The sequence below is a fragment of the Eriocheir sinensis genome, chromosome 29, assembly GCF_024679095.1.
Source record: "Eriocheir sinensis breed Jianghai 21 chromosome 29, ASM2467909v1, whole genome shotgun sequence".
In the NCBI taxonomy this organism is placed as follows: Eukaryota; Metazoa; Arthropoda; class Malacostraca; order Decapoda; family Varunidae; genus Eriocheir; species Eriocheir sinensis.
The window spans coordinates 3,356,684-3,373,456 of NC_066537.1; the positions used below are offsets into that span (position 1 = coordinate 3,356,684).

The following is a 16,773-nucleotide window of genomic DNA, read 5'->3' on the forward strand; positions in this document are numbered from 1 at the left end:
GGCAACTCCTTTCAAAATTATTTTAAATGGTTGCATATCACAAAAAATAGTTTTACATAAAATTTTCATGTATGGAGATACATTAAGAAAAAAAATAACTATAAGAACATTGGTAGGGCTACTGCATGAGTAGCCTTTGACCTAAGCTCCCGTGTATCTAACCCCACCTAATATCGCCGTCCATGAATTTATCTAGTCTATTTTTGAATGTGACAATTGTATTGGCACTCACCACACACACACCTTGACATCTTGTTTTCTCGAGGCCGTAATCATACTATCTGATCTCCCAGTTAGATGGCCATGGCCGAATAAAAAAAAATTTCTCACATGGGCCATTTTTATCTTGTTAACCTACATTTCTACATAGGTTTTGTGGATTTCACTGACCTTATAGTGAAACCAAATTGTCGAGTCCGTTTTGGCGTTGGCTCCCGCTGGTCCATTTCTCCCCTCTGCTCTGCCACACAGTCCCAACACCTATTTTTTCTTCTCATATGTGACCTATAGCTTACATATGAGAGGAAGAGATAAGTGTTGGGACTGTGTGGCAGAGCAGAGGAGAGGAAAGGACCCGCGAGAGCCGACGCCAGACCGGCCTCGACATATTTGGAAGACTATAGTCAAAAACGTTAATCTTCTGAGGTCGTTAGAGGGGGTTATAAAATCGCGAATCCCATGTTCAATTGCCTATGTTCATATTGTAACTCCTCCCTTATCTATGGACCAATGTCTTTCATTAAAAAAAGCATTTTAAGCAGGAAGGATAGGCGATTAACGCTTGCTATCGTTTAGTTTTATACAATAGTAATTTTTTTTTAATTAGATGAAAAAAATGACAAATATTTTTCAAAAATCAAAATCAACTTCAAACAACAGTTTCTTTAGCAGATCTAATTTCTTATTCATACTTTCATAAGCTGCAGTAGGAAAGATGTGTGTAATAAGATGTGCAAAGGAGGAGTTAGTTTTAAAAGTGCAAAGAACATTGTATTAAGAAATCAAGCGATGAAGTTGAAGCAGTTACTGTACTTTACCTATTGCAGCTGGGACTTAAAATTCACAGGATATATACTTCATGATATGAATAGAAAAGCAGACATGGTTTCCTTTATTTACTCTCATTGGTTGTGTACACAGGCTGTTTTGTTAACCCAAGGTCAGGTATTTCGTAGGGGTCACAAATCCCGGTACTCGAATTTTATTATATCTCGCCATATTTCAAAGTAAAAACCAGTGTTCCACCGTGTAAAATCAATGAAATATTAATACAAAAGACACCTGATGCGGATACATAGATTATTTTGTGGGATTTATGAAGAAAATATTATATATATATATATATATATATATATATATATATATATATATATATATATATATATATATATATATATATATATATATATATATATATATATATATATATATATATATATATATTTATATATATAGTTTTTTTCACGGATAAATACGAAAAAATATTAGTGAGTGCTATAAATTTTCCGTTTTCTTATGTAGTAGTGCGAGAGAACGTTAAAGTTGTATGACAGACAAAGAAAATAAATACCTTTAATAAAAACTAGATGAAAACATCTATTGCAGCCAGTAACTCCGCGGAAACTCATAGCAGGACGTTGCATTGCATTGCTTTGCATATTGCATACCACTTATTATTATTTTTTCATCAGATTTTTACATATACCAAAAGAAACTGAAAGAATGACAGAATAATATAAGCCAAAAAAAAAAGAAAAAAATCTTCAGGTCGACCACTTACAACCGCCCCTTATTAATATTATTTAACAATATAGCTCAGATACTTTGTGTGTGTGTGTGTGTGTGTGTGTGTGTGTGTGTGTGTGTGTGTGTGTGTGTGTGAATTATCTTGTTATGAATTTACTCAGTTAGATTCAAGAAGAGCTGCCCGCATTAACGAAATATACGTTCAAGGAGGAAGACAACAGATGCTATCGCAGAGCCAAATACCAGAGTGTAGAAAGTAACTTGCAGGTGACGAAACCCCAGCACCAGCCTTTCTCCACCTTCCTACAGACAAGAAGATAGAATTAACAGAAAAAAATGACACCTAAAGTATATATAAACTTCCACCCTTGCTCTCTTCTGTTGCTAGTTTCAAGGTAAATAATAAAATTTTGGGATGGCTTTCCCCTCCCAGCACAAAATATCAACTAAATTCCTTCCCTATGTTGTCCAAGCTCTGAATGCAAGGTTTTGACGGTGTCTTCATTCTTTCATCTCTTTCATTGAAACTGCCTTTCTATGATTAACTATCTCAAGATAATAGAATCGAAACATCTCTTTAACCGTAATGGATCTTAGTCTTTACATAAAAAAAAATCATAAATAATAAATATATTAAGCGATAAAAACGGTAATAATAACAACTTACTGATTGAACAATGGACCGCATCTTCATTGATGCAATGGCATTCCTCTCTTGTCGAGTCTTCCAGAGGTGTGTGTTAATAACGTCATCCATCCAATAGTAAACCAACCCCGCATCAAGGAGCTGCTGAATAGCCAGTTCGAAGCGACGAAGGAAAGGTGCAGAGCGTCTGTGTGGTGTAGAGGACAGGAGTAAGCCTGGTGGCTGATGTTATCTTGGTGGCAGATTTTATTATTTTTTTTTTTTTTAGAACACAGGAGACAGCTCAAGGGCACAAAAAAAGGAAACAATTATGAAAAAAAGCCCGCTACTTGCTGCTCCTGTAAAGAATCAAAAGAGGTGGCCGAAAGAGGGGTCAATTTCGGGAGGAGAGGTGTCCTGATACCCTCCTCTTGAAAGAGTTCAAGTTGTAGGCAGGAAGAAATACAGATGAAAGAAGATTGTTCCAGAGTTTACCAGCGTAAGGGACTAAAGAGTGAAGATGCTGGTTGACTTGTGCGTAAGGGATTTGGATAGTACAGGGATGAACATGAGTAGAAAGTCGCGTGCAGCGGGGCCGTGGGAGGGGGGAAGGCATGCAGTTAGCAAGTTCAGAAGAGCAGTCAGCATGAAAATAACGATAGAAAATAGAAAGAGAGGCAACATGGTGGCGGAAATTAAGAGGTAGAAGACTATCGGTAAGAGGAGGATAGCTGATGAGACGAAGCGCCTTAAACTCCACTCTGTCCAAGAGAGCTGTGTGAGTGGAGCCCCCCCACACTTGAGAGGCATACTCCATACGAGGGTGGACAAGGCCCCTGTATATGGATAGCAACTGTGCGGGGGAGAAGAACTGGCGGAGACGATACAGAACGCCCAACCTCGAGGAAGCTGATTTAGAAAGAGAGGAGATGTAAAGTTTCCAGTTTAGATTTTAAGTTAAGGATAGACCAAGGATGTTTAATGTCGATGATGGTGACAGCTGAGTGTTGTCGAAGAATAGGGGATGGGTGTTTGGAAGATTGATAAGTGGAGAAATTGGGTTTTTGAGGCATTGAAGGACACAAGGTTCCTTTTACCCCAATCGGAAATGATAGTAAGGTCTGAGGTTAAGCGTTCTGCAGCCTCCAGTCTGGAGTCATGTAATTCCTGTTGAGAGGATCTTCTGTTGAAAGAAGTTGAATAACGCAGAGTGGAGTCATCAGCGTATGAGTGGATAGGACAGTTTGTTATGGAAAGAAGATCATTGATGAATAACAGGAAGAGAGTGGGTGACATAACAGAGCCCTGTGGAACAGCACTGTTGATAGGTTTAGGGGAAAAACAGTGACCGTCTACCACAGCAGAGAGAGAACGGCCGGAAAGGAAACTGGAGACAAAGGAACACAGAGAAGGATAGAATCCGAAAGAGGGCAGTTTAGAAAGCAAAGACTTGTGCCAGACTCTATAGAAGGCTTTCGATATGTCTAGCGCAACTGAGAAAGTTTCACCGAAACGGCTAAGAGAGGATGATAAAAAATCAGTTAAGAGAGCAAGAAGATCGCCAGTAGAACGCTCATTGCGGAACCCATACTGGCGATCATATAGAAGGTTAGAAGTGGAAAGGTGCTTTTGAATCTTCCAGTTAAAGATTGATTCAAAAGCCTTATATAGACAAGAAAGCAAAGGTATAGGGCGGTAGTTTGAGGAATTGGAATGGTCACCCTTCTTAGGCACAGGCTGTACGAAGGCGAACTTCCAGCAAGAAGGAAAGGTAGATGTTGATAGGCAGAGGCGAAAGAGTTTGACCAGGCAGGGTGTCAGTACGGAAGCACAGTTTTTAAGGACAATAGGAGGCACTCCATCTGGTCCATAAACCTTCTGAGAGTTGAGGCCAGAGAGGGCATGGAAAACATCATTCTTAAGAATCTTAATAACAGGCATAAAGGAGTCAGAGGGGGGGATATGTAGGAGGACTATGCCCAGAATTGTCCAGAGTGTAATAGTTACAGAAAGTTTGAGTGAAGAGTTCAGCCTTAGAGATAGATGAGACAGCAGTGCTGCCGTCTGGGTTAAGAAGAGGCGGGAAAGAGGAAGAAGTGAAATTGGAGGATATATTTTTGGCTATGTGCCAGAAGTCTCTGGTAGAATTAGAGAAAGCAAGGTGTTGACATTTGCTATGGATAAAGGAGTTTTTGGTAAGTCGAAGAATAGATTTGGCACGATTCCGGGCGGAGATGCAAAGATCATGGCTAGCTAGCCGGAGTTCGAAGGCTCTGGTACCTTTTGTGAGCTGCCTCTCTATCTTTGACAGCACGAGAACAAGCGTGATTAAACCAAGCCTAGTATTTACCATGGGGAGTAGAGATTGTACGTGGGATGTATGCCTCCATTCCATTGTGATGCGCTGGGCACACACAGAGGGGTCTCTCTCCTGGATGCAGTAATCATTCCACGGGAAATCGGAAAAGTACGTTCATCGTCAGGTCGTCCCACCGAGGTGAAGCAAAATGCCAGAAGCATCGTCTCTTCGGTGGATCCAGAGAATGTACAGGAGCGATAGGACAGGATACAGAAATAAGGTTGTGATCGGAGGGGCCCAACGGAGAGAACAGTTTGACAGAGTAAGCAGAAGGTTTAGAGGTAAGGAAGAGGTCTAGTATATTGGAGTTTCTCCAACACGGTCGGGAGTACGTGTAGGGTGCTGAACGACCTGCTCTAGATCGTTGAGAAGAGCAAAGTTGTAGGCTTGTTCACCAGGCTGGTCAGTGAAAGAGGATGAAAGCCAAAGCTTGTGGTGAACATTGAAATCTCCCAAGATGGAGATTTCAGCGAAGGGAGAGAGGGTCAAGATGTGCTCCACTTTAGAGTTCAAATAGTCAAAGAATTTAACATAGTTAGTAGGGTTAGGTGAGAGATCGATAAACAGCACATATGTATTTAGTAATAGAATGACAATGAGGTCTTAGCCAGATGGTGGAAAATTCAGAAGAGTCAAGGTCGTTGGCACGAGTTCAAGTGATGTCATTGCGCACGTAGACGCAACATCCAGCTTTGGATTGAAATTTAGGATAGAGATAGTAGGAGGGAACAAAAATACAGATAAGAGAAAAGAGGCGTTATCTGTGTGGCATAGACTGTAGGAGTAGGGGTGGTAACTGTTGTTATGTGTGTGCCATCGAAGGTAGGAGGAGGGCTGGTAACTGGTGTTATGTGTGTGGCATATAGCTTGGAGGTAGGATTGGTGCCTGGTGAAATCTATGTGGCATAGAGGGTAAAAAGAGAGCTGGTAACTGGTAATTCTATGTGTTTCAAAGAGCAAAATGAGGGCTGGTGACTGGTGTTATTTGTGTGGCAGAGAAAATATTGGGGAGAGCTCGGTAACATCAACAACCTCCGGGAAGAGCGATAACAGTGTCGCTGTCCGTCTGTTTTTTCTACCTGTTTTCCGTTACCAATATATTTAAAAATACAGATTGATGTGTAAGACCGGATACACCAACTAACTAATTGGGAGAACACGCCCTGGGGCGCTTCGCATCACTCACTTTCTGCCTCACCACACGATGTTCTCCTCCAGTAAGCTCCCCGCAGTTAACCTGAACATCCCTCCTGGCAGGATCGATCGACTTGTCCCAGCCAGGAGTTATGTGGGCGTCCCCCTTGTCTCTTCCACTCAAGGTTGTCTCGAAGAGAAACAACCCTTTGGGCAGGATTGACGTCCGGAAGGCGTGCCATTTGTCCATGAAGCTGGGGTTGGCGTTCAAGGGCTAAGCTGGTAAGAGACCTCGACTCAATTTCAAGGAGCAGCTACTGGTTCGACACAAAATTCTTCCAGCGATACCCAATGATTCTGCAAAGAAATGAGTATCAAAGCCATCGACACGTTTCTTGAAATCACTATTCAGTGTCCATGCCTCACACCCATGAAGCAAGACAGGGATCAAAAAGCGGCTTGAAGATTCGAATCTTCGTCTGCCTGCAAAGGTATCGACAAAGCAATATCCTCGTGTTCAGCGAGTCCATGCCAAAGTGGGCCAGGCCAATCCGTGGAGTGGCTTACTACTATCCCATCGTTGTGGTGCAGTACGCTACTAAGGTATGTGACTTTGTTGATTACTTCGAAATCCTCACCACACACACACACACACACACACACACACACACACACACACACACACACACATGCTTCACTTGAACAAAACACTTGCCCTAGCGACTGGAAAACTTCCTTTGTCACTCCCATCCCCCAAAATTTACAGCCCACAGTCCCTTAAAGACCTAAGGCCGATCGCCATCACGCCCATTCCCAGCCTCATTTGTGAAGATTTTATTTTTAACTGGGCTTATGATGATATTAGTAGCCTTATAGACATCCAACAATTTGGCAACATGAAGCACTCCTCCACCACTCATTGCCTGGTCAGCTTTCGAGATTTCATACACAGCTACCTGGACAAACGAGACACCTCCCTTGCCCTTGCTTTTGTCGACTTCAGGAAAGCATTTGATCTTGTAGACCACACTGTTGTCATTACTAAGGCCACTGAGCTGGGGCTTCACCCTAATTTAGTATCGTGGCTGACTGATTTCCTCAGCGCACGCCAGCAAATAGTTCGCTCCCAGGGCTCAGTCTCCCCTCCTCTTGAGCTGACGTGTGGCGTCCCGCAAGGCACTAAAATGGGTCCGCTTTGCTTCTTGGTGCTCATTAACAACGCCCTCATGGACACACCGCATCGCTGGAAATATGTTGACAACAGCACCTTGGGCGTCCCCATCAACAACAGGGATCCTGACTATGCACCTCTTCAAGCGTCGCTCGACAATCTTCAGGCATGGACGGTTAACAACAGTGCCACTATCAACCACACCAAGACCGTGGTGATGCACGTTTGCACGTCCAAGAGAGATGTGCCACCTCCGCTGCTGTCTATTGGCTCACACCATCTCCAGGTTGTCCAGTCCATCAAACTACTAGGCATCACTGTGGACTACCAGCTCAACTGGAAGCTCCACGTCTCCAAAACCGTCAGAACAGCCTCCTACAAGCTGTACATGCTGCGTAGACTCAGAACGCTGGGGGCACCGGCTGCTGAGCTGTGCAGTATTTATTTATCATTCATATTGCCAAAGCTCATGTATGCATCCCTTACCCTTACCCAACAACAGCAGCTTGAGAGGGTTCAAAAGAGGGCATTCAGGGTCATTTTAGGCCCTGACTACCACACCTAAGACAATGCCCTGGCCACCCTGAGTCTCCCGAGGCTCTCTGACAAGCACCAGGACGCCCTCAGAAATTTCGGAATCTCCCTGCTTCATCATCCTCGCCACCGCCACCTCCTGCCATCCGACGCGCCTCCTCCCACCCGCTTCACCAGACACCACAACAAACTCAACCCCTTCAGAGCGCCGCGAACCGACCATTACAAACGTAGCACAGTGCCCGCGATGGTGCGGATGATAAACAATGCCCAGTGACAGTCATTCCCAAAGGGCCGCGGTGGAGTTTAGCACCTCGCCGCTACCCCTCTAAGTGCCCCCTTCACACCACCCTCCCTCTCCCTTATGTCTCTATTTTTAGCTCTCCCAAACCACCCCCCACCCTCTCCCTCCCTCTAGTGTAGCCTATTTACTATTAGTTTCCTGTATTTTTAATTTGTATATTTCCAGCCTAACGGCTGCCTTACATTAATAAACCTATTATTTTTATTATTATTATTATTATTATTATTATTATTATTATTATTATTACACACACACACACACACACACACAGACAGAAACACACACAAACATAAACCACACACACAAACACACACACACACACACACATATATATATATATATATATATATATATATATATATATATATATATATATATATATATATATATATATATATATATATATATATATATATATATATATATATATATATTACAACAGAGGATACAGCTCAAGGGCAAAAAAAAAGTTATCAATAATAATAATAAAAAAAAGACCGCTATTCGCTGCTCCCCAAAAAACTCCAAAGAGGTGGCCAAAAGAGAGTTCAATTTCGGGAGGAGAGGTGTCCAGATACACTTCTCTTGAAAGAGTTCAAGTCGTAGGCAGGGGGAAATACAGATGAAGGAAGATTGTTCCAGAGTTTACTAGCGTGAGGGATGAAAGAGTGAAGATGCTGGTTAACTCTTGCATAAGGGGTTTGGACAGTATAGGGATGAGCATCAGTAGAAAGTCGCGTGCAGCGGGGCTGCGGGAGGGGGGAAGGCATGCAGTTAGCAGGTTCAGAAGAGCAGTCAGCGCGAAAATATCGATAGAAGATGGAAAGAGAGGCAACATGGCGGCGGAAATTAAGTGGTAGAAGACTATTAGTAAGAGGAAGAGAGCTGATGAGACGAAGAGCCTTAGACTCCACTCTGTCCAAGAGAGCTGTGTGAGTGCAGCCCCCCCACACGTGAGATGCATACTCCTTACGAGGGCGGACAGTGCCTCTGTGTATGGATAGCAACTGTGCGGGGGAGAAGAACTGGCGGAGACAATACAGTACGCCCAACCTCGAGGAAGCTGATTTAGTGAGAGAGGAGATGTGAAGTTTCCAGTTAAGACTTTGAGTTAAAGATAGGCCGATGATGTTTAGTGTTGAAGATGGTGACAGCTGAGTGTTGTTGAAGAATAGGGGATAGGTGTTTGGAAGATCTCGGGGGCTAGGTACCAGAAGCCCCCGCGATAGGCGAAAAACCGCGAAGTAGTGACCTTATATTTTTTTTTCTGTTTATATACATATATATATATATATATATATATATATATATATATATATATATATATATATATATATATATATATATATATATATATATATATATATATATATATATATATATATATATATATATATATATATATATATATATATATATATATATATATATAAAGACTTTATAAACCCTCCCCACACTCGTACAAACCTGTCCCACACTCTCACTGACCGTTCCCACCCTCGTAGGAACACTCTTATAAATAGTTATAGATAGATAGATAGATAGATATAAAGATAGATAGATAGATAGTTAGATAAATATATATATATATATATATATATATATATATATATATATATATATATATATATATATATATATATATATATATAGATAGATAGATAGATAGATAGATAGATAGATATCTATCTATGAATAGATATGAATGTAGATCTATCTATCTTATCTATCTATATATATATATATATATATATATATATATATATATATATATATATATATATATATATATATATATATATATATATATATATATATATATATATATATATATATATATATATATATATATATATATATATATATATATATATATATATATATATATATATATATATATATATATATATATATATATATATATATATATATATATATATATATATATATATATATATATATATATATATATATATATATATATATATATATATATATATATATATATATATATATATATTAGCAGCAGATGAAGGCAAAGGCAAATAAAAGGAAACAATAATGAAAAAAAGTCCGTTACTCGCTGCTCCCACAAAAAGCGCTCAGAGGAGTTGCCAAAAGAGAGGTCACTTCCGGAAGGATAGGTGTCCTAATACCCTCGTCTTGAAAGATTTCAAGTCGTAGGTATGAGGAATTACAGATGAAAGAAGATTATTCCAGAGTTGACCTGCGTGTGGGATGTAAGAGTGAAGATGCTGGTTTATTCGTGCGTAAGGGATTTGGACAGTAAAGGGATGAACTGGAGTAGGAAGTCGAGTGCGGCGAGGCTGCGCGGGAGCGGGGAGGCATGCGGATAGGAAGTACAGAAGAGCACTCAGCGTGAAAATATCAATAGATGATTCAAAGAGAGGCAACATGGTGGAGGAATTTAATAGGTAGAAGAGTATCAGTAAGAGGAGGAGAGCTGATGAGACGAAGAGCCTTAGACTCCACTCTGTCCAAGAGAGCTGTGTGAGTGGAGACCCCCCACATGTGTGACGTCTGTCCCGGACGATTTGCAGCTCAGTTCTTCCAGCTGAGTAAAACTTGCCGCCTCTGCGTTCAAAGATTACATCTTCAGAAGGCTGTGACTGAATGGAAAGTCAAACATAATGATCTTGGAAAGAAATTCGAAGCCCTTGAAGAATTTCTTGCAAGCAATGTGGCAGTGACTCCACCATCGATGGTGGAGAGGCCCTCCACCGAGACTGTGCCCTCTCCAGACGAATCTCCTGCTTCACGGGAGGACGTGTTACCTGCCTCACAGGTTGACTCCCAGCCTGCCTCACAGGCTAACCCCCAGCCTGCCTCACAGGCTAACCCCCAGCCTGCCTCACAGGCTAACCCCCAGCCTGTCTCACAGGCTAACCCCCAGCCTGCCTCACAGGACAACCGCCAGCCTGCCTCACAGGCTGACCCCCAGCCTGCCTCACAGGCTAACCCCCAGCCTGCTTCACAGGCTAACTCCCAGCCTGCCTCACAGGACAACTTCCAGCCTGCCCCACTTAACGCTTCTCTTCCTGCTTCACAGGATGTCGGGTTCCAACCTGTAAGGAATGGAGCCAAACCGAAGCAGGCAACCAAGGATTTACTGACCCCCACTACCTTCAGTAGGTTCCAGGTGCTGGCAGACGCCATGGCGGATGAGTTCGAGACTCGCCTAGTTGGGGACTCCATGGTGCGTGGCCAGCTGGTTGAGTTCTGTGGTCGTTCATCAAACGGCTGCAGAAAACGTTACTGCTATCTAGGTTCCAGACTGGACGACATCACCGCAGCGTGCGATGATGTCACAAGAAATGCCGACCGAAACACCCTCTTTGTCATTCACGCGGGGACAAATGACATAAAGACAACCCGTTCTGAGGAACTGCTTGAGAAATACCGCCGCATGATCAAGCAGTATAAACGTAAAACGGATGCCAGTAACATCATAATCTCAGGAATCCTCCCGAGGGTCGGTGCTGAATCTAGCTTTTACAGTAAGGCCTTCAGCACAAGCAACAGACTTCAGTCCCTTTGCTCACAAGAAAACGTCCAGCTCGCTAACGTGTGGAACAGTTTTTACTACGATTCAGACTTGTTCCATGCTGATGGCATGCACTTTAACCCTGTTGGAGCAACCCGTTTCGGGAGGCTGCTCTGTGACCAAGTGGCTCTTCGAAAGCCAAAAAACGCGGAGGCGAGAACACCAGCAGCGCCACCGTAAGAGAGCACTCAACCCGCGAAACCCCCGACTCGAATCACATTAAAGCTTGCTATGTAAACGCTCGCAGCCTACGTAACAAATTTGAAGACTTAGAAGTCCTCGCAGCTACAAATCATTATCACATCATCGGAGTCACAGAATCTTGGATAGACACTTCAAATAGAGATTTCATTGCGGAATATAGATTACCGGGTTATACCATCTTTAGTCATGAAAGAGAGAACAGACAGGGTGGAGGCGTTATCTTTTATATCCACAACTCTCTTCATCCAGTACCCGTGACAACAGATATTATAACCACTGTAGACACGGTCTTCATTGAAATTAAAAATAAATCTCGTAAAATAGTAATTGGACTTATCTACAGACCGCCAAGGCAGACTCTTGATATCGACCACGCATTAAGTGAATTATTATTAGAAACAAGTAGCAGTTGCGAGGCAGTAATTGTTGTGGACTTTAACTTGCCAGTGAAAAGATGGGGTGAACCGTTGAACTGTCATACAGGGCTCGACCTGTACACAAATTTACTAGAAAGTGATTTGCATCAACACGTTCAAGAACCGACTCGGGAAAATAATATACTTGACCTTATCTTTTCAACGACAGCTGATCTAGTTAACGAAGTAAGTGTTGGTCCAATTTTTAGTTCTAGCGATCACCGAACAATCACACTCAGCATCAATATGAGAGAAAGTAAAGTAACTCCTAGTAAAGAAAAGGTGCCTGATTATCAGAGAGGGAATTTCGTAAGACTCCGATCAATTTTAAATAATTCTGATTGGACTGAAATCTCGGTGGAAACAGATATTGATAAATCTTGGGGGGCCTTCACCACAATATTGAACAATGCCATAAGCATATCCGTACAATATCGTAACAGACGTTCAGCTTTTAAGAAGAAATCTAAATGGTGGAATAACGAAATTCAAAATAGCCCATCTCTTAAAAAATGCGTATAGAGTAGATACATATCAACTCAGAGTGAGGCTGACAAACTAGAGTTGGACAGAATTCGCCGCGAAACCAAGAAATTAATAAAACGAAGCAAGAAAAATCTTGAAGAATATATAGCGGAAACAAGTAAATATAATCATAAAGAATTTTTTAGCTATGTAAATAATAAAAAGTCACTCACTTGTGGTATCGGACCGCTTGCTAATGAAAATGGTAACCACACGAACGATGAAAATGAAATGGCTACAATCCTAAATAACTTTTTCGCATCCGTATTTACCGACGAAGATTGTTTATCACCTCAACCGCCGGAGGTTAGAAGGACCGAAAAGATGTTAAGTGGCGTGCTCATCGTAGAAAGTGACATTTTACGCACAATTGAAAAGATTAAAGTCAGCAAAGCTCCTGATCCAGACAAAATTACCCATAGGGCCTTAAAAGAAATCAAACATCAAATTTGTAAACCGCTCTCCATCATATTCAATAAATCTTTAACAGCTGGAAAAATTACGTCGGATTGGAAACTTGCAATTTGTCACACCAATTTTCAAAAAGGGGGACTGTAGCTAGCAGTCACCCCTCAAATTCCGTGTTCCTTCCCCTCAGTGACAAAAAAATGGGGTGCTGCAAAGAAAGACTTAAGAGTCTGTGTTTTCATGTTAAATGTTCATCGCCAGTACTTGTCTCAGTCCGTGTCGCGTCTTCATCGTTAACTTTCCTTGTACTCGTTTACCTTTGACTGTCCGTCTTTGTCTTTGTGTACATTGTTCCACACATACACCAACACTTAAATGTTAACCTACACAAACAACATTCACACAAACGCATACACAAACAAACACCTATCCTATGTGTTGTCCTTGTCGTAATGAGCTGTGTATGTTTTGTCCAATAAAGTAACCCTGGCGGATATGACTTTCTCTATCCGTGAACCGATTAGCACTTAGAACACTCGCTACCACCAACAGGACAAGTCTCATCCAGGAAACTATCGACCGATAAGCCTGACATCGATTGTTTGTAAGTTAATGGGGACTATCATTCGCGACAATATGGTGAAATTTTTCGAAGAAAATAATATAATAAATAATTCGCAACATGGCTTCCATAGTAAACGCTCGTGTTTGACTTGTTCATTATATTTTTGAGGTGTTCGATGAAAGCAGATCGGTAGATATCATATATCTGGATTTTCAAAAGGCATTTAATAAGGTCCCCCACCAATGATTGCTCAGCAAACTATTGGCGCACGGTATCTCGGGTAACATTCACAATTGGCTTGCGGACTGGCTCTCTGAGAGGAAACAAAGAGTAGTTCTAAACGGTGTTACATCTAACTGGCTCGATGTCAGAAGCGTCGTACCTCAAGGATCAGTGCTTGGCCCCATGCTCTTCTTAATTTATGTTAATGATATCGATGATGGGCTCACTTGCAAAGTATCAAAATTTGCTGATGACACAAAAATTGCTAGTAAAGTAACTGTGACACTCGACGAAGAAGCTTTACAATCAGATCTAGATCGACTTGCACGTTGGGCCAATCAATGCCAAATTAAATTTAACGTTGACAAATGTAAAGTGTTGCACATCGGAAAAAAATAACAATCAAGTTCGGTACGTAATGAATGGCCAACAACTTTCTACAGTAAGTAAAGAAAAGGATCTTGGAATCACGATATCAAGCGATTTAAAGCCCAGTCAGCATTGTTCAGAGGTAGTTAAAACTGCAAACAAATTGGTTGGCTTCATCGGACGAGTCTTTAATAATAAATCGGAAAAAGTAATATTAAAACATATAATTCGTTGGTTCGATCCCGTCTAGAGTACTGTGTACAGTTTTGGTCTCCCTACTACAGAAAAGACATAGAAAAGTTGGAACGGGTCCAACGAAGAGTAACAAAGATGATTCCTAGGTTGAGAAATTTGTCATATGAACAAAGGCTTAAAGAAGCAAATTTATTCAGCCTTTCAAAACGAAGAATGCGAGGGGATCTAATAGAAGTATTTGAAATGTTTAAAGGATTCAGTGATATTAATGCGGAAGATTACTTTACAATTGATCGATCAAATAGAACAAGAAGAAATCACAATTTGAAGATAAGTGGTAAAAGATTATCGTCGTACGAAGCTAAACACTTCTTCTTCAATCGAGTTGTTAATGTTTGGAACTCTCTACCCTGTGATGTCGTTGATAGTACAAAATAATAGATTAGACAAGTGTTTTGAATCCAACCAGCAACTAAGATATTACTCATTGTCGTAATAACGTTAAGTTCTTTCGAATACTGGTGTCCTTGTCCGCTGCTATCGTCCGTTTAGTGGTAGCAGTAATGGTAGTTCTTTCCTCTTTCCTACATAATTTCCATGCAGTTTTTCCATGCTGCATGGTTCTTTTTCCTTTTCTGCCAGCTTTGGCTGGAGGGATGGGGGGGTGGGGAGGAGCCTTCGTCTTTGCTCTCCTTCATCTTCCACCTTTGATTAGATAGTTAGTGTAGCTTGTTACAAACAGCCTCGTAAGGACCAGCAGGTCTGCTGTTGTTTGTTCTTCCTTTGTGTTCCTTTATGTAAGATGCATCCTCCATACGAGGGCGGACTAGGCCCCTGTATATGGAAAGCAACTGTTCAAGGGAAAAGAAATGGCGGAGACGATACAGAACGCCCAACCTCGAGGAAACTAACTTAGTGAGAGAAGAGATGTGAAGTTTCCAGTTAAGATTTTGAGTTAATGATAGACCGTGGATGTTTAGTGTTGAAGAAGGTGACAACTGAGTGTTGTTAAAGAATAAGGGATAAGTGTTTGGAAGATTGTGTCGAGTTGATAGGTGGAGAAATTGTGTTTTTGAGGCATTAAACGACACAAGGTTCCTTTAACGCCAATCGGAAATGATGGTAAGGTCTGAGGTTAAGCGTTCTGCAGCCTCCAGTCCGGGATCTTGTAATTCCTGTTGAGTGGGTCTTCTGTTGAAAGAAGTTGAATAATGCAGAGTGGAGTCATGAGTGTATGAGTGGATAGAACAGTTTGCTATGGAAAGAAGATCATTGATGAATATGGTAATTATGTTGATGCAAATGAGAATATCACTATCGATGCAGTATGAATATAATTTTATATCAAGTGGTCTAATAAGATTTTATTCTTTTAGAAATTGTGAGAGAACATTTTATTTGATAAACTTTTTTGTTTAGCAGTTTTAATGAATATGTAAAATGTCAAAAAGGTAGCCTTGTCTTATGACATTTCATAATATGTACCTGAAAGCCCAGGAGTTCCCTAGAAAGAGTGGATATCTGGTAGAACTAATGTAGAAAGGATCACCGTCCGTTTTCCCCCCCTCACTGAAGGTCTTTGTAATTATCTTTGTTATGTAATAGTTGCGTAAATAGGAAAAGCCACCTTGTAGCACTCTCTTCAGTCCTTCCTCAGTTGACATAGTCTGAAAATAGTTCGAGAGAATTAGTTATTCAATGGCTATAATTTTTACTTATTTGTCGTTTATGTGAGAAACCCTTATAATAGTACAAACCCTTATAAGTTGATATCATCATGTTTACCTGCATGTATTTCTTAATTATGTGATTGTTTTGATTATGGCTTATAGTGAGAAAAGTATCGAATGCTCCTTCGAATATTTCGGTTCCCCATTCCCATCCTTCAGCTCGATGAAGATCAACCAAGTCCTCGAAGCTATCTATTGTCGTTGATTTTCCTTGCACCACAAGATGAGAAATGAGGGAGCACATATACGCTGACCTTAGCAGCAGGCAGCCTAAAAGCCATGCTCCTACTAGAATCTGGAAACGCAAAAAATCTATAAATTTATAACGTATATCGTTACCGAACAGAAAACAAGATAAGGCTAGGAAACACAGTAATATGCACACAAATGTAAATTCGGAAAGATATTGGCAGACACTAAGTCTATATATACCAATTCAAGTCACTCTGTTTCAAAACTGCGACAGGTACGCGCAGGAGGCGGTTTTGGGGCGGAGCAACGGAATGACATCACTTGAAGCTAAAAAAATAAAAATAAAATACCCGCCAGTTCAGGGGTGACTGCAATTGGGTCCGTATGTGCACTCTGGATGTGCATTCTCGCCTTCTTTCACAGCGCGTTCAGGCAAGCCACTGACGAAAAAATGTCTTTTTATTGTGCTGTTGGGTGACTGTAATTCTAATGCCTACAAACGGCGGTGT

At 41.1% G+C, this 16,773-nt stretch overlaps 1 long non-coding RNA gene across 1 annotated transcript; it reads right to left on the reverse strand.

The window, feature by feature from the left end:
- Positions 1–1,467: 1,467 nt before the first annotated feature.
- On the reverse strand, positions 1,468–16,537 carry LOC127005296 (uncharacterized). Its single transcript, XR_007758418.1, has 4 exons — positions 16,128–16,537; positions 15,828–16,009; positions 2,414–2,579; positions 1,468–2,049 (listed from the first exon to the last, which is right to left on the reverse strand). It is a non-coding gene; the product is annotated as an uncharacterized LOC127005296 (long non-coding RNA).
- Positions 16,538–16,773: the final 236 nt, after the last annotated feature.